The sequence below is a fragment of the Phoxinus phoxinus genome, assembly GCF_949152265.1.
Source record: "Phoxinus phoxinus genome assembly, chromosome: 14".
Classification (NCBI taxonomy): domain Eukaryota; kingdom Metazoa; phylum Chordata; class Actinopteri; order Cypriniformes; family Leuciscidae; genus Phoxinus; species Phoxinus phoxinus.
In genome coordinates this window covers 18,390,280-18,405,705 of record NC_136889.1, presented here as the reverse complement: position 1 = coordinate 18,405,705, position 15,426 = coordinate 18,390,280, and the positions used below count along the sequence as shown (strand labels likewise).

General features: G+C 38.2%; 1 long non-coding RNA gene across 3 annotated transcripts in view; it reads left to right on the top strand.

Moving 5' to 3' along the window:
- The window catches only part of LOC307010945, a 91,379-nt gene that overhangs the window by 49,286 nt on the left and 26,667 nt on the right, over positions 1–15,426 (top strand). Inside the window, exon 4 of one of the 3 annotated variants that reach the window (XR_013800315.1) lies at positions 4,425–5,074. The exons of the other annotated variants lie outside the window; for them this stretch is intronic. This is a non-coding gene — a long non-coding RNA (uncharacterized lncRNA). Of the gene's footprint in view, positions 1–4,424; positions 5,075–15,426 lie in introns of those variants that run through there. 3 annotated transcript variants of the gene reach the window in all.

The window sequence follows — 15,426 nt, the reverse complement described above, 5'->3', positions numbered from 1 at the left end:
TTTTTTTAGTGTTGTTGTGTTGAACTTAATCTAAATGACAGCATAGTTCAAGTTATTAATAAAGTTTCCGAGCTGAGCACCGCGATCATATATATTTTATGTAAGTATTCTTTAGTGAACTCAATTTGATACATTTCATTTGAACTTTCTGGACACTGCCCATAGCTATGCTGTGCTGTTATATATACACAAATGCTTCATGCTATATCTTTATTTATATTGATCGCAAGATACAAGATAACAAGGGTTTTAAACATTCAAAGAACAGCACTTTAATAGCATATGATAAATTATTACTTATATCCAGCAATTATGCTTTAATTTGATCAAAAGTGATTGTGAAGACATTCATATTATTACAAAAGATTTAAATTTCAAATAAATGCTGTTCTTTTGAACTTGCTAAATATCAGCACCAAATCACTATATTAGAATGATTTCTGAAGGATCATGTGACATTGGAGTAATGGCTGCTGAAAATGTAGCATTGCCATCACATGAATAAATAATACACTTTAAAATAATTTAACAGAAATCTTTTTTGAGTTCATAGTTTTTTGCGTTCAAAGACACTGCGGAATGCAAAAGCCATCGTTTGTATATTTCGCCTGGTAGAGGAACAGAAAAGAGAAGCTGAAGCAAATGATCCTGCCATGGCACTCTGGGTGAACTCCTCTCGACCGTTCCTGAACGGGATCTGACAGGCTGTGGCTCGGCTCTCAGATTCTTCTTTTCCATCTCCCCATCATGACAGCCAAGCAGGGAGGCCCTCCGTTCGCCTCCTTCACACGGTGACTCATTCTAACCTTGATACTTTGGGCCAATTCCCCAGACTCTGGGCTTTCCCCTGATGGGAAAAGCCAGTGGTGTGATCTGTATATTCTGTGGGTTCTGCCAAAATGGTGAATATCCTTTTGGGTTTTCGAACCAAATCGATGAATCTGGTTATGTAAGAGTGCTAGAAGTGATATAGTTGTTTTGGGCCCTTTGAGTAGTTCACCGATGTAGCCTGACAAATTCATCACGTTGGAACAAGAATGTCGTCTAAACATAAATAAAGCGCTCTGACCCTGAACTTTGAACCTAAAAACTCCTCTTTCTCTCCACTAAAAATATACAGAGCGTTTGAAGTGCCTGGCGGGAAACTCGATAAGAAATTGAGCGGGAGTGTGTGGGAGTGTGTGAAAGCACGCTGAGGCTAAATGCATCCACTTCAGACCAAACAACTACCATTAGCCATTAGACCTGAGATGTCTGAAGTGTTAGAGAAAATCTTGACTGCTGGTCATCCATCCAGAGGTGTAGGACAGACGGAGGCCATCTGGTTCATAACCGGGGCTACTCGTCCCTATAATAATGTCCTGTGTGTTTAGATGGATGAATGTGAGCTGAAGTGCTCAGTATACACTAACTGTTGACATGAACTATCTGTTCTCATGAAAAGTAAGCGGGGGGTTTGCGTAGACATTGATTGTATTTAAATACGACATGTAACCCTGTACACTACACATTGTTTTATAATGGTGGAAGATTTTTCGTCATTTATTTTATTGAAAAAAACAACAACATACAATTGTTTTAATAACAAAAAGTAAATGTGTATTTATATATACCGTATATCTATGAAGTTCAAACTGAGCATCAGAACGGGAAAGAAAGGTGATTTAAGTGACTTTGAACGTGGTGGTGTGGTTGGTGGCTGGTCTGAGTATTTCAGAAACTGCTGATCTACTGGGATTTTCACGCATAACCATCTCTTGGGTCTACATAATTGGATAGTAGAAGATTGGAAAAATGTTGTCTAGTCTGAGTCTTGATTTCTGCTGTGACATTCAGATGGTAGGGTCAGAATTTGGCATAATCAGTATGAAAGCATGGATCCATCCTGCCTTGTATCATCGGTTCAGACTGCTGCTGGTGGCATAATGATGTGGGGGATATTTTCTTAATATTTTCTACCTGGGTATTGTTGCTGACCATGTCCATCCCTTTATGACCACAGTGTTTCCATCTTCTGTGCTTAATTAAACACTTTTCTTTTACAGGTAAAAACAGCCAAAATATATATATTTTTCAACTCGCACTGAAAAGCCAAAAAATATTAAATGCCCATGATAATAATGTAATGGAGCAATTCCAATAGGGTCCTCACACCATCGGTGCACCATCAGGAACCCTTTATTCTCCAGTGCCACCATTTTCCACCAATACTTTGAGTCTCCAGAAGTACAAGGTGTCAGGTTCTCAGAGACTTTGCTAAGGTAAAGAATCTTGAAACATGACCCCCACTTAATAAAAATCACAAGCGGAAGTGTTGTGAAATACATGAAGACTGATAAAAAAAAGAGTTCTAGTCAAATAGTTTAAGAGTGACTCTTGAGGGACGATAGCAGCACTTCCTCCTTTACCACTGTTTGAAAAATGTATCTTCCAGAATCTGGCAGTACGTTTTGAGTTCATTTTAAGTCTATCTACTACCCTGAAAGGTCCATCTAGCTCATTATTAGCAGCTCACACCATGACCCCCTCACCAACGCCGCTGTTGTCTGACTTGAACTGCTGCTGGTCAAGAGTCAATGTCAACCTAACCTGTTCATAACACTTTTTTATAAAATCAGTCTTGTATTTCACAACACTTCAGCTTGCGATTCTTAAGCTGGAGTCATGTTTCAGGATTCTTTGCCTTAGCAAAGTCTTTTCCAAATAAATTTAATATAACTGATACAGTTATATTTAATAATTCCCAAGGAGAAAATGTATTAGTGCCATTCCATTAGTTCACAGTTACCATATAACAACAAACCAATTTCACCATTGTTGTGCAGTTATCATATGGCAATGTTCACATTCCCTTCAAGACTAAGTTACATAAATCAAGTGACCACAGTGTTTAATTGACTTATCAAAGGTGCAGAATAAAAATCAGCATATAAGAAACATTCAGAAATGTGTTTACTGAAGCAATTTGTGGAGCATTTTAGCAGCAAAACAGCTTATTATTGGTCTAAAGTCTAAAGACTGCCATTTTATTTACGATAATGCATTTTATGGTAATGTAAATTCTTTTTTTTAAGTTGATAAAAAAAAAATATATATATGTTGACATACCATACAGGGATAAAGGATGTGTATATTGTATAAATCAGTTAAAATGTAGTTAGTTAAACTTTTTGCAAGTTAATCTGGGATGAAAGTTATTTATTTTATGAGGCTGTGCACAGTGGCGTGGTCCATTCTTTATGCATCAGAATAAGATTTGGTTTAAATAAAACGAATGTCTTGAAGATGACAAGATCTTGCCCAGATGTGAGTACACAGTTAGACGATTGTAAATGCTTTAAATCACAGACTTAGTTCACTTTGGACCTGAAAAGACATAAATCATATGTAACCAAGGAGCAAGTTTAGCAAGCACACCAAAGACAAGGTTTACCAAGCTCCAAGTGGAAAGAACATTAGAAAGAGTGATGTTGTTTATGTACACTGTGAGCCGGTGTGTGTAAATGAATTGAGATTCTGTCGCCGGCGAGTTTCTCATCTGACCAGAGGGGTGATTGTTGCTGTTTTCATTTCCATAAAGCACTAGTGTGAAGGGGAACGTATGCGTGTAAATGAATCTGTTAAGATGGATATTCCGCTTGGCTTTACCACTCGGACTTCTATAGCATTATGTTTCTGTCCACAAATGTTCCTCATTTTCTTGGCAGCGGGCAAGGAAACAATGTGCTTGACTGCTTCAGAGGAGGTGGGGGGGGGGGGAGAGGAAAAAAGAAAGTACATAACTCTGCTGCGACCGTTGCGGTGTTGTTGTAGGTAATTGCAATTTCGCGGCTTTAGAAAAATACAATCACTGTAATTGCAAAATTAAAAAATAGCCATATTTGAATTGCTTGCAGGCCGTTAGAGATGCAGTGATATTTCAGCTGCCTCTGTCTCGACGTGTGTTGAGGTGTTGTAATTCTGCCACCTAGCTTGACTTGAGTTGAACCCTAATTCAACCAACCCATGTAGTTGCGTTCATGGAAACCGCCACTTTGCATGCTCAATCGCGTCTTTACTGTGTTTCTGTGTTTGAGACAAATTTGCTGATAGCTCTTATCTGATTCTTCAGTGGAGGCCTGGAAGTGTAAAAAGGTATTTTTATGTTGCATGAGCACCAGTTTGACACGAGGCAGTCAATCTGGATGTAAGAAATAATGCTTTAGGCCAGTGGTGCCCAGTCCTTTTCCTGGAGATCTACCTTCCTGCAAAATTCAGCTCCAAAGCTAATAAAAATCCGGGGAACCCTGAAGGTTTGAGCTATAGACGCATTTGCTAATGTCATTTGGGAATACTGAAATATGAACCTGGTTACAAAAAAGGCCAGACATAAAGAAGTTTTTATTATGCTGAAAAATTCAAGTATAAACATGTATTTCTTTTAGAACAAAACTATCAGATGGAGGAAAAAAGAAGAAAAGCAGGATATTGAAGTATAACGTTGCCTGGCTACTGTTCAGAAGACGTCCGCTGCAACAGCTTGGACATGTAATAACATGCGTCAACGATATTTAAAACAACGGCACTGCTACTGCTGCTGATGAGCTCTCTTGTCCTCAGCGTGTTTACATCAGCCAGACTGTTCCCGCTCATTTCGGCCTCACGATTCATGAGAGGAACCGACACATTTTTCACTGCATCCTCTGAGTTCATATAAACGCTGTGGATGTTTGGAGAGGGCTGGTGGAAGAGGTCTTCCTAAGATCCTTTAAATCCAGGGAATTAGGAATACTTGCAGCTGACACTGTGGAATCTCACACTTTATATGTTGTATACAGAGATTACTTTGGATTTCGAAGCCAGAAGTCTTACTAACAGGCTTCTAGATATGCAATTTTCTAACATTCTCAACTGTTGTTGAAATTGTGTATTAGCAATACTGATTATAAGAGTTGTTTAATAAATTGTTTTATTTATTTCACATATCAATAACTTTACTACATTTCAGTCTGGACCTGTTAATAAAAAATTGAGTGCAACATATTTCCTCTTACATTTTTGTCATGTATAGTCATAGGTGACAGTTTAAGTTGAACTGTTGTACTATCCAACCATGCGAAAAAAGCCGGACAACCTAATGCAGAGAAAGCCCTTGGCTTTCCTAGTAGATCTAATGGGGATTTATATCTCTGCTAAACTGCAGACAGGAAGTGTAGAGCCAAGTTAGACAGTTGTATGTTTTGTATTTATAAGACACAACTGACATCCCCATCAAAGTGTCTCCAAAAAGTGAACCTAATACCAGGGGTCTAAGACTGTCGAACAAAATCAGAGCCTTCCTCTTTAAACCGGAGAGAGAGTGACGGTGACGGACTCCGATCAAGACCGACACTCACATCTGAAACATATTTGGCACATCTGAGATCCTATAAAACTGTAAAAGTTCAGCTAGTAAGCCATCACTCCTCAGCGATGCTCTGTGGAACCGTATCTCCTCTACTAGGCAAAGCTGAGAAACAGCAGCCACAAATACCTCACCATCAGCTCCTGTTTAGCTGCAGGTTTGCAACTGATTACTGTAAAATATGGCAAAGCTGGAAATGCACATCCACAAATACAGAAATGCCAGATTTGGTCAATTTCACTAAATACAGTCTTTGATTCAAACTTTGCTAACAAAAAAGTTTTATTTTTTATTTTTTTTGTCAAATCATGCTAATCAATCATCCAATCATCCAATCGTACTTACTTCAGGACTATGTTGTGTACTGAATTTCTACCCCGAGTAATCATATTTTTTTAATATTTTTTTTTATTTGTCTTTTCAGTTTTGTTCACTAATTTTAGTTCTGACTTTATTTCCTTGCAATTGCGAGTTTACATCTCACAATTCGGACTTTTTTTCCCCTCAGAATTGCGAGTTATAAAGTCAGCATTGTGAGATATAAACTCATTCCCTAGGAATTCCCCTCAGAATTGGACTTTATCTTTTTGGACTTTATTGGACCTCCCTTTTAGCAACCTTTCACTCAACGATCCAGTCAATTCCCGTTTCCCGAAGTCCCCCGCTGCATTTTATTTCTTGTTTAAAAAAACTTTTTTTCATAGATATTTCACAAACGGGAAGATGCAGTCTGTTTGATGCCAACTTCAGTTTCATTTTAGATTTTATTAACAATAATAATACTGTTTCAGCCAAACAACTGCAGTCAAGTTCAGAGAAATTGACCATTCTTCAGGTCAAGCACAGCTGCTCTGTGGTTTGAAAGGCATGTATTAGTTTGTAATGTGAATGTTAATGTTTGATGCGCCACTGTCTCATGGTTTGGTGCCCATGTCAAACTCGCTCTTATGATCTTGGGTGCATGTGTCTTGACTGGTTTACTCCAGATTCTGGTCTGTCCTTTTCACTTTCCGTGTGGGAACATGATCCTTAATTAGAAGCAGCAGGCGTTAAACTGATGCTCAGACGCTATTGAAAACATTGCTAATCTTAGCTGGAACATTACATGCTAAGTACTCTGGGCTTGGAATGCAATGGCGGTTTTTTATCTTTCATTGGCCCCTCTTCTCACATCATGTTGGTGTAAACTGTTCTCAAGAGTGAGGTAAATCTTTCAGCCAAACACACAGTTATACACATGCATCTGTTCAAGGTCATCATATCCGAACAATTCTCTTGAAAATAAACCCCTAAATAAATAAGTAAAAGTAATGATTGCTTGTCGCTTGAAGGAATTGATTCTGTAAACATAAGGACTTTGGAAAACCCGTTTGTTTAGCCTGCCGCCATTTTCTAATATACATGGACCTTTTTTTTGTTTGTTTTTAGTTTTTAGAATCAATAAAAATTGGCAGAAATCAGACTTGAATAATTGTCTTGCTTTTAATGAATGATTTGTTAAATTTATCTGAAGTTACATTTATTTTGATTCTACTTTCATGCATTCAAAATCAAATTGTGTATTGTGCAGTATACTTCAATTCAAATTAAACTCAAATTCAGTTACAGACAGACAGATAGATAGATATATAGATATATATATAGATAGATAGATAGATAGATAGATAGATAGATAGATAGATAGATAGATAGATAGATAGATAGATAGATAGATAGAAACAGATTGGAAAGTAGGGAGATAGTATGTTTATGTAGGAGTGCACTCTGATGTGTTTTGGTAAGGGCTCTTAGGGACCCTGACAGTCTCAAACCATCTTTTCTGCCATAAGTCAGACTAAAATGAGCTGGTGCTGCTGTTTATGTAAAGCATTTATTCCACCTGTTCACCATTGCACAACTGAGAACAATTAAAACTACAGAGGAAACAAACTCTGCAAACACATGCAGACATCAGCAAAAAAAGCACATGAATAAGAGGCTTCCAAAAACAGAATGGTCTTCTTTACAAGAAGTTATATTTACTTTGAAAGCAAAAAGCCAACAAATATTTTGGTGGAGGGTGAACTTGCAGGGCCTTACTCAAAACGCTGAACAAATTATGATCAACTGGAAACAGCTGGTTGCCACGACATCTACGCAAAACCAGCCACATCCAGATATTTCCGTTCATTTCCCTGCTCACAACACACTGCAGGCAATTAAAACGGCTGATCTGAGCGAGGAAAATACGAACACACTGCGAAAACAACACATCCATCATCTCTAATAGAGGTCATTACACATACCGAAACCACAACCTTCACAAAAGCTAGAGGACTTTATATATTTCACATTCATATAGGGAAACTATAACGCATATTCTAGTTGAACTGGGCTTGCTTGGGCTCCTTGTGGCAGTTGAAACCATTTGAGATGGACAGGCTTGTCAAAAATTCTTTATTTAACTTGATTTGTTAATTTTTACAATACTTAAAGAAAGTTCACCTAAAATGAAAATTCTCATTTACTCACCCTCATCTCATTCCAAATATGACTTTGTTCCATAGAACACAAAAGGAGAAACTTAAATACTATAAAAGTCAATGAGGTCTAGTTTTGTTTTAGACCCCATGAGCAGTGAATTTAATTGAATGTACAAAAACAGTCAAATATATTTGCAGTGGAAAGAATGTCATACGTTAATCAAGTAATTTTTGAGTTCTCTCTTTAATACAATTAAAGAGAATGGTGTCCATATTTTTGTTATTGAGTCAAAATGCAAACCGTCTCTGTTGTGAATTTTTTAAAATGTGATGACGACCCCTGATTCAGTTGGGTTGATTAAAGCGAAGAGCGGAGTTTTTTTAAATTGACGGCAGTGCGTCTGGGGGCCACATGCCGAAAGCATGTAACTTTTTAGACTCATCACTGTCTTTTGTGTTTTTCTTCTGTTCCACACTGAGCTCCCCAAAATGTCCCTCTCTTTTCATATAGCTGCCCATCGGCAACTACTCGCCCTACTTCAAAGATCCTCTGTGTATGTTTTCTTAATCCTTGCTCTCCATGGAACCGTTGTTTTCTCTGCCGTTCCAGCCGGGGGTGTTCGGGGGGTGGGTATGGGCTCTGGCAGCTGTGGGCCTCTTAGAGTGCCACTCTGCCTCAGGCACCATGTGGCCCACTGCCACGCCAGCTTCACGTGGGCCGACTCCGACGAAGGGAAGCTGAATAAACACAAACTCTGTGTTTTAAGAGTTGGCTTTGCTGTTTCAATGGAAAAAAATGGCCGTTGCGTAGCAGAAGCAGAAGCAGGTGAGTAAATGAACTAGGACAAAATGACTTCCTGCTCCCAAAGGGAAGTTGCATGGGGCACAGAGGTCAACCGGGTCAGCGCTGTGTTTGTGGATATTATCTGCTGGGAGGCTCGTGCTCCTGCGTGGACCTCAGTGTGCGCTGATTTCTTGCAGCCATTCGTGAACATGAACTTGAACTAGTATGTAGCTTAACTGAAGTGCTTCTTTCTCTTATGAAATCCCTGATTGATAGTCTAGAACTTGCGCCTGGTGAGAATGGCTATAGCTTGAGTTCAGCTCCGAACCTCTGGAGATGCATTTTTCATGAGTGATTTTTCGAGGCTGACAGCCAGTTAGCTAAGATCATCAAGGAACGTGGATCAAAATTAATGAGTTACCACAGGTGTGTTTTAACGGGTACTTTGCCATATACACAGAACATGATGCTCTCTGAACCATACCCTGCTTATTTCAGCCATTCATTCGTTAAGTATGTTGCAATGTTTTTTTTTTTTTTAATAAAGTGGGCATTGGGCGATAAAGGTAAAGTTTTTTTTGTTGTTGATGCAAATATACATTTGTAAATGTGTAAAATGAAATAAAATATTCAAACATTTTAGATATTAATTTAAACTAATCAACATTTAGCCAGAAAAGCATATGAAAACTGTCTATTGTGTAAACCTGTCAAAGTAATAACAGTTATTTATTTTAATGCAATATTACAAACTCCTTATATTAATTGTCTGTTAGTGCATTAAAGAAGAGCCTATTCACAGTGTGATTTATTCTGATTAACACACAACTTAAATTTTACTTGTGCATTTGTGTCATTTTCTGTAGATTCAAGTTGGAATGTATCAGATTTTTTTTCTCTGAAAAAAGTTAATAAAACCACTAGCAAAGCACTTAAATAAAAAGTGTATTGCTAAAGGGTTAGTCCACCTAAAAAAATGTATTCTGTCATTAAAATTACTCACCCTCATGTCTTTTCAAAGCCGTTAGACTTTCGTTCATCTTCGGAACACAAATTAAGATATTTTTGATGAAATCAAATGATTTCATCAATATTTTTGATGAAATCTCAGATTTCTTTCCCTCCTTTCTTGACTGTCTAAGCAACTACCACTTTAAAGACCCGGAAAAGTAGTAAAGACACCATTAAAGTAATCCATGTGACACTTAAGAAGTGCTTTGTTTGCCAAAAAAACAAACAAACATAATTGACCACTCACGCATTCACTCAACAACACCTGCTCTCGCGTCAACACATCTGTGCGCTGGAGAAATAATGGTAAATTAAAAAAAAATTTGCGCAAACAAAGCACTCACATCGCTACATAAAATTGAGGTTAAGCCACTGGGGTTTTATGATGTCCTTACTACCTTACTAGGTCTTGAAAGTGGTAGTTGTGCAGGCTATCAATGGAGGAACAGAAACTCTCAGATTTCATTAAAAGATCTTCATTTGTGTTCTGTGATTTCCCTCTTTAGTGATTTCGTTGACGAGATTAACACTGTAGAAAATCCTGCCATCAGTCTTTTCTGGTGGTTCTAGTCATGTGACACTCACTTAGAACCCCCCACTATGCCACCCTTTGAATGGATAAAAATAAGTAAGCAAATAAAGAAATGCTTCTCACATCTGCTGATCCGGAGAAGCAAACGAGTCGGCTGCAACCTCTGAAGTCTCAGTAGGTGGAATCCTTGTGATCGGCAAGCAAACAGCACAAACAGTGTAGCAGTCTGGGGCTGTGTGTGGCAGCTGAACCCCGTCTCCTGGGAATCTGGAGAGCCGCACACACATACCCACTCCACATGTGTCTGTCCTCTTAGGCAGCTGTGTTTTCAAAAGCTGTGGCCCCTGATGGGCATATGAAGTGTCCCCCGGTTCAACAGGGGCTTCGGCACAGTGTTTCACACGTTGTTTAAAAAGTCAAGTGGAAGATGAGGAGCTCTCAGTGAAATTCACAATCACTCTGGCTGAGTTGTGCACCATTCAGCATTGAATTGAGAATACCTTTTTAATTTTAATTGAGTTTTAACTGAGTTAGCAAACAGGATGCAGAATTAAAATTGATATAAGAAAATAAAATGTTTAAAGACTTGAAACTTGAATATAGCATTGGCAAATCCTTGTCTAATCAGTTTGATGGATTGATGGATGAACAGATGTAGTTATAGATGGATGGCTATTGTAGATGGATCAATAGATTAATAGATGGATTGATCGTTTTTTTCATATTTAATTCATTCATTTTTGTGGATCAGGGTCATAATGTATTGTCTGTGTTGAATGACAGTTTTAGCAAGTTCCTCTTCCTGTCATTCCAAATAAAAATTCCAGTAGCACTTTATTTTACAGTCCTGTTTCCATTTACATACTATGTACTTATAGTTATTTCAATAATTGGGTAATAACTAGGTACTAAGCCTGAACGGATCCCTAAGCCTAAACCTATCCCTAAACCTAACCTTAACCCATTTAGTTACCTTATATTAACCAGTACTTTGTTTGATAAGTACACGTAAGTTCACGGCACGTACTGTAAAATAATGTGTAACTAAAATTCCAATTTAACTGCCTGTGGGGTGTGACCAATTCAATTAAAATTCATATTGTTAAATTTCATTGTCACAGGCAGTTCATTGTTTAATTCTGAATTTTTCTGGGCTCTGATTGGCAGATCATTTTCTGATTTATCAGTAAGATTTAATCTGCGGTGCTTTTAAAAAATAACCCTCATTTTGGCCTTTTAGCACTGAAGACATGCTTTCTGAATTGAACTAAGCCAGGCATTTACACCAAACCAGCTCATCTGAGAGCCAAATGCACGAATCACCACCCCTTACCTAAACAATTACACCATCCTAATAAATCTGCAGTTTGGATGAGCTCCAGTGCCTGGTATCCACTAAACGTAAGCGTGCAGCACATGCCGTCCTAGACATTTCCTTCTCTTTCAATCTCACTCTTTCTCTCAATTTTTCTTTTTCGTTTTTTCCCCCTTTCTCCCTCTCGATGGTATTTCAGGCTTCTGGTTGTGGGGTAATGCTTCTTTAATGAGTATCTCTTTTTAATGCGTTCCCCTGCATCAGTGGCTCAGTGGAGGCTTGTGGCTGGTGCCGTGTGAATGAGCACGTTAATGTAGCATGTAATGGATCCCGAGAGAGCCTGGCATCAACCGGAGGAATGTTGGGATGGGAAGCGCTCCCAGTGTCGTGGACGAAAGCGAGAGGAGCATGTCCTACAGGTGGTACATGACCAATGGAAGTTGGCCCGGAGTGCCATGCTCAACGCTGACCGCACTCGCTCCGAACACGCTGTATGTCTTGGCACGGTAGCTTCAGTGTTCTCACCGTTTTCACATGACGAGATCAAAGTTTCCACAGAAGTTCTTTTCACATGAAGCTGAGTGGGATTTCGGCACATACTTCACCTTCAAACTTTTGGAATTCCCAAATATCTATAGAGGAAATCAGGCTGCCAACAGTTATTTATGCATAGAGAAAGCTGGATGTGTCGAGTCCCCTGCACCCTGTTAGTCAAGCTCAACTACGTAGTGGTGCATTTACAATGGTATAACATCTAACAGGGCTATAAATCTACTCCCTGCCATTTCATGTCATTATCATCAATCAAATGTCTACACAAAATGTATAGTTGAGCTATTCACCCCAGCTTTGCCTCTTTTTTGGGTTTGTGGAAAGCTGTAGAACCAAACTGATGATGTTGATGTAGGAACACTGTGGGCCGCAGTGCTCCAGGGAAAAGCACTTGTCCTTTCCAACCACCAGCTGAGGGCATCCTTTCCCATAGTTTGAGAAACCGTCAATTACTGAGAATTACTGTATCCTCAGGGTATAGCCTTCTCATGGTGAAATGAAACCAGTTTAGAAAAACAAAAACTATGCAACATCGGAGAATTGACATTAACGTTCGTAATCTTGTTCATTCATGTTGTATTTCGTGGATGTTTTCACTTTCCCCAAACATTTTTTTTTCAAAATCTTTGTTGCTGTGTTTTGGTGTTTATGGAACAGACATGAGCACTGGAGGATCACTTCATTTCCTTATGTGGTCATGGTGGTCTATTGAAGATCTCATTCAAGATCTTATTCATTGTCCTAATTACTAAGATATCTTGTCATTTATCACTCTCTAATTCTCCTTTTGGATTTATCGCTTATTGCCTTCTCTTATTTTCATCTCTTTACCTATTTGCAATTAAATTAAAATTTTATTGTGCTTTGTGGGCACCCAAAGCTTATTTGTGAAAGTTATATAAAATTACTATTTTGTGTGTGTGTGTGTGTGTGTGTGTGTGTGTGTGTGTGTGTGTGTGTGTAAAGCAATATTATAGTAAATAAAACCAAAGATTTTCTGTTAAGCATTGACTTATTTTTTAATTATTTCCCCCCTTCATACTATGGAAGTCAGTGCGGCCCATCAACTGTTTGGTTACCCATATTCTTCAAAATATCTTCTTTTGTGTTGAACAGAAGAAAGAAACTCATACAGGTTTAGAACAACTCGAGGGTGAGTAAATGATGACAGAATTAAAAATTTTGGGTAAACTATCCCTAACTAAAAAAAACAACAAGTTAATTATGCTCACCAAGGCTGCATTTATTTGATCAAGAATACAGTAAAAACTGTAATTTTGTACAATATTATTGCAATTTAAAATAACTATTTGTTAATAAAAAACAAATTAAAAGAATGTGAAATGTCTTTACTGTCACATTTGATCAGTTTAATGCGTCCTATTTGAATAAACATTGATTTCTTTAAAAATAAATAAATAGTGCAAAATAACTAACACTGCAGCGTAACGAAAGCAGCATTTAACAAAAGAGAAACTCAACAAGTAAAGATGAACTAGAGATGGTATGATAATGAGCATAAGTTTAGTATTTGAAACATACGAATTCTCTTGTACTCTGGCAGACAGACACAAACTGTTCCCCTAGGACTCAATCAAATGTGTTGTTTATCAGTGTCGTTTTGTGGTCAAACGTATTTCGGATTGTACATTTATTTAGTGCATTCTGTTAGAAAGTGCAGCTTTCTCGATTTTTGCTTTGATCACAGTAGTGTGACTGGACACAGCTAATTCTTCTTTAGACAGCCATGTTGTTCTGTGTTTGACCGCTTCTATAGCGATGTCTACAGTGCTCAGTCTTCTATAGTTATTTACCTACATTATCACTACACATCCCATTATGTAGCTTGTTCAGGGCCAGATAGCATTGTGTTTACTCTGTTGTGTTTGAGTGCTGATTTGGTTTGATTGAATTAATCTGACAGGATTGTTCTGGTCCAGAGCATCAGTGCGATGAGGGTACAAATATTTCTCTCTTTCTTTTCTCTCATTCTCTTTTTGCTCTCTCTATATAAATGACTGTGTACGTCTCACTGTAAATGTTCAGTGTTGAAAGGGTGCATTAAGAAAACAGCCTGGCTTTCTGAGGCCTCCAGGGTGAATAATAAAAAAAAAAGAAGCATATACCTTCATCTTTTCCTCCTCATCTCTCCCTGCTCTGGAGAGATGAGCAGGGCAGCGTGCGATCAGCTTACCTGGGAGAGATGGATGAGGTGACGAGAGAGTGGAGGGAGGCAGCCGAGAAAGAGGAGTAGAGACGACCTCCCAGGAGAGAGACGGATGGAGAGCTTCGGACTGAAGGATGGTGGCGGAGGAGGGGCCCACTTACACTTCTCTAAGTGTGGTGATTACGTTAAAACACCATCGACCTGTCTAAAGTTTCACATCAACAGCTTGACAAGATCAGAGAAATGCGCATCGCGGCTTGCTCATCTGTCAGTGGCTGGATGTTTTCAGGAGAGCTCACTCCCCCTTCACCGCAAAAGACGCACCTTTATTTTCCTCCGTCATAAATGATAAATGAACAAAATATTTCCTGTTAACCCATGATTAAATGCCCGAAGAGTTGGATCTCTCATCATTTTGCACCGCACCTTCAGTTTTCCTCACGAAAACACAAGCTGCGATTGTACTCACTTGTTCCATTTGTTTCTGCGTAGGATTTTTAAAGTTGTGCGAATATGTTTTATAATGTTTATGCAGTCATTTGTCTTAATATCTTCCTGTCAGTGAACTGCTGTTCGTCTTGCCTTCCAGGGAAGGTCGTCAGAGCTCTGAAGATCTCTGCCATTTCCTCATCTGTTCATCATGTTTATATTTGATGAAGAACAAACTCCTTTTGGAGTCACGATATTTTTTAAAAATCTGTTTTTAGAAAGTTTTAATAGTTAAAAGACTGCCAAATCCTCAGATTCCCTGTGTGCATCCAAAGTTGAGATCAGTGAACAGGAAATAATCTACCAATTAAAAAAAAAAATGTACTTTTTTTTTTTTTTTTAATGAATTTGGGAGAGTAGATAGGGGAGATAATCACATTTGCCAATTTTACTAAAAACCTTTTTCTTAAATGATTTGGATTTCCAGGTTTATAGTCTTTGTCTTTTGTTTTTGACTAATGTTTGGCATGTGAATTTTTATTGGCATCTTGTATCTTGCTTAAAAATGAATTATTAGAGCTCTGTTTTGGTCCTTAAACTGTCAGGTTTTGCTTATATAGTGGGACCGAATTTACGGAAACAAACTGAATCTCTTAAAAGACAAAGAGTGTCAAGAGATTTCTTAAGTGTTAGGGGGTTAACATATCTGTAGGTCAGTATAAAAAAAAGAATAGACGGGTAAAGTCGCCATCAGGAAAGAAAAACAAATGTATACTACATCTATTCTAAAA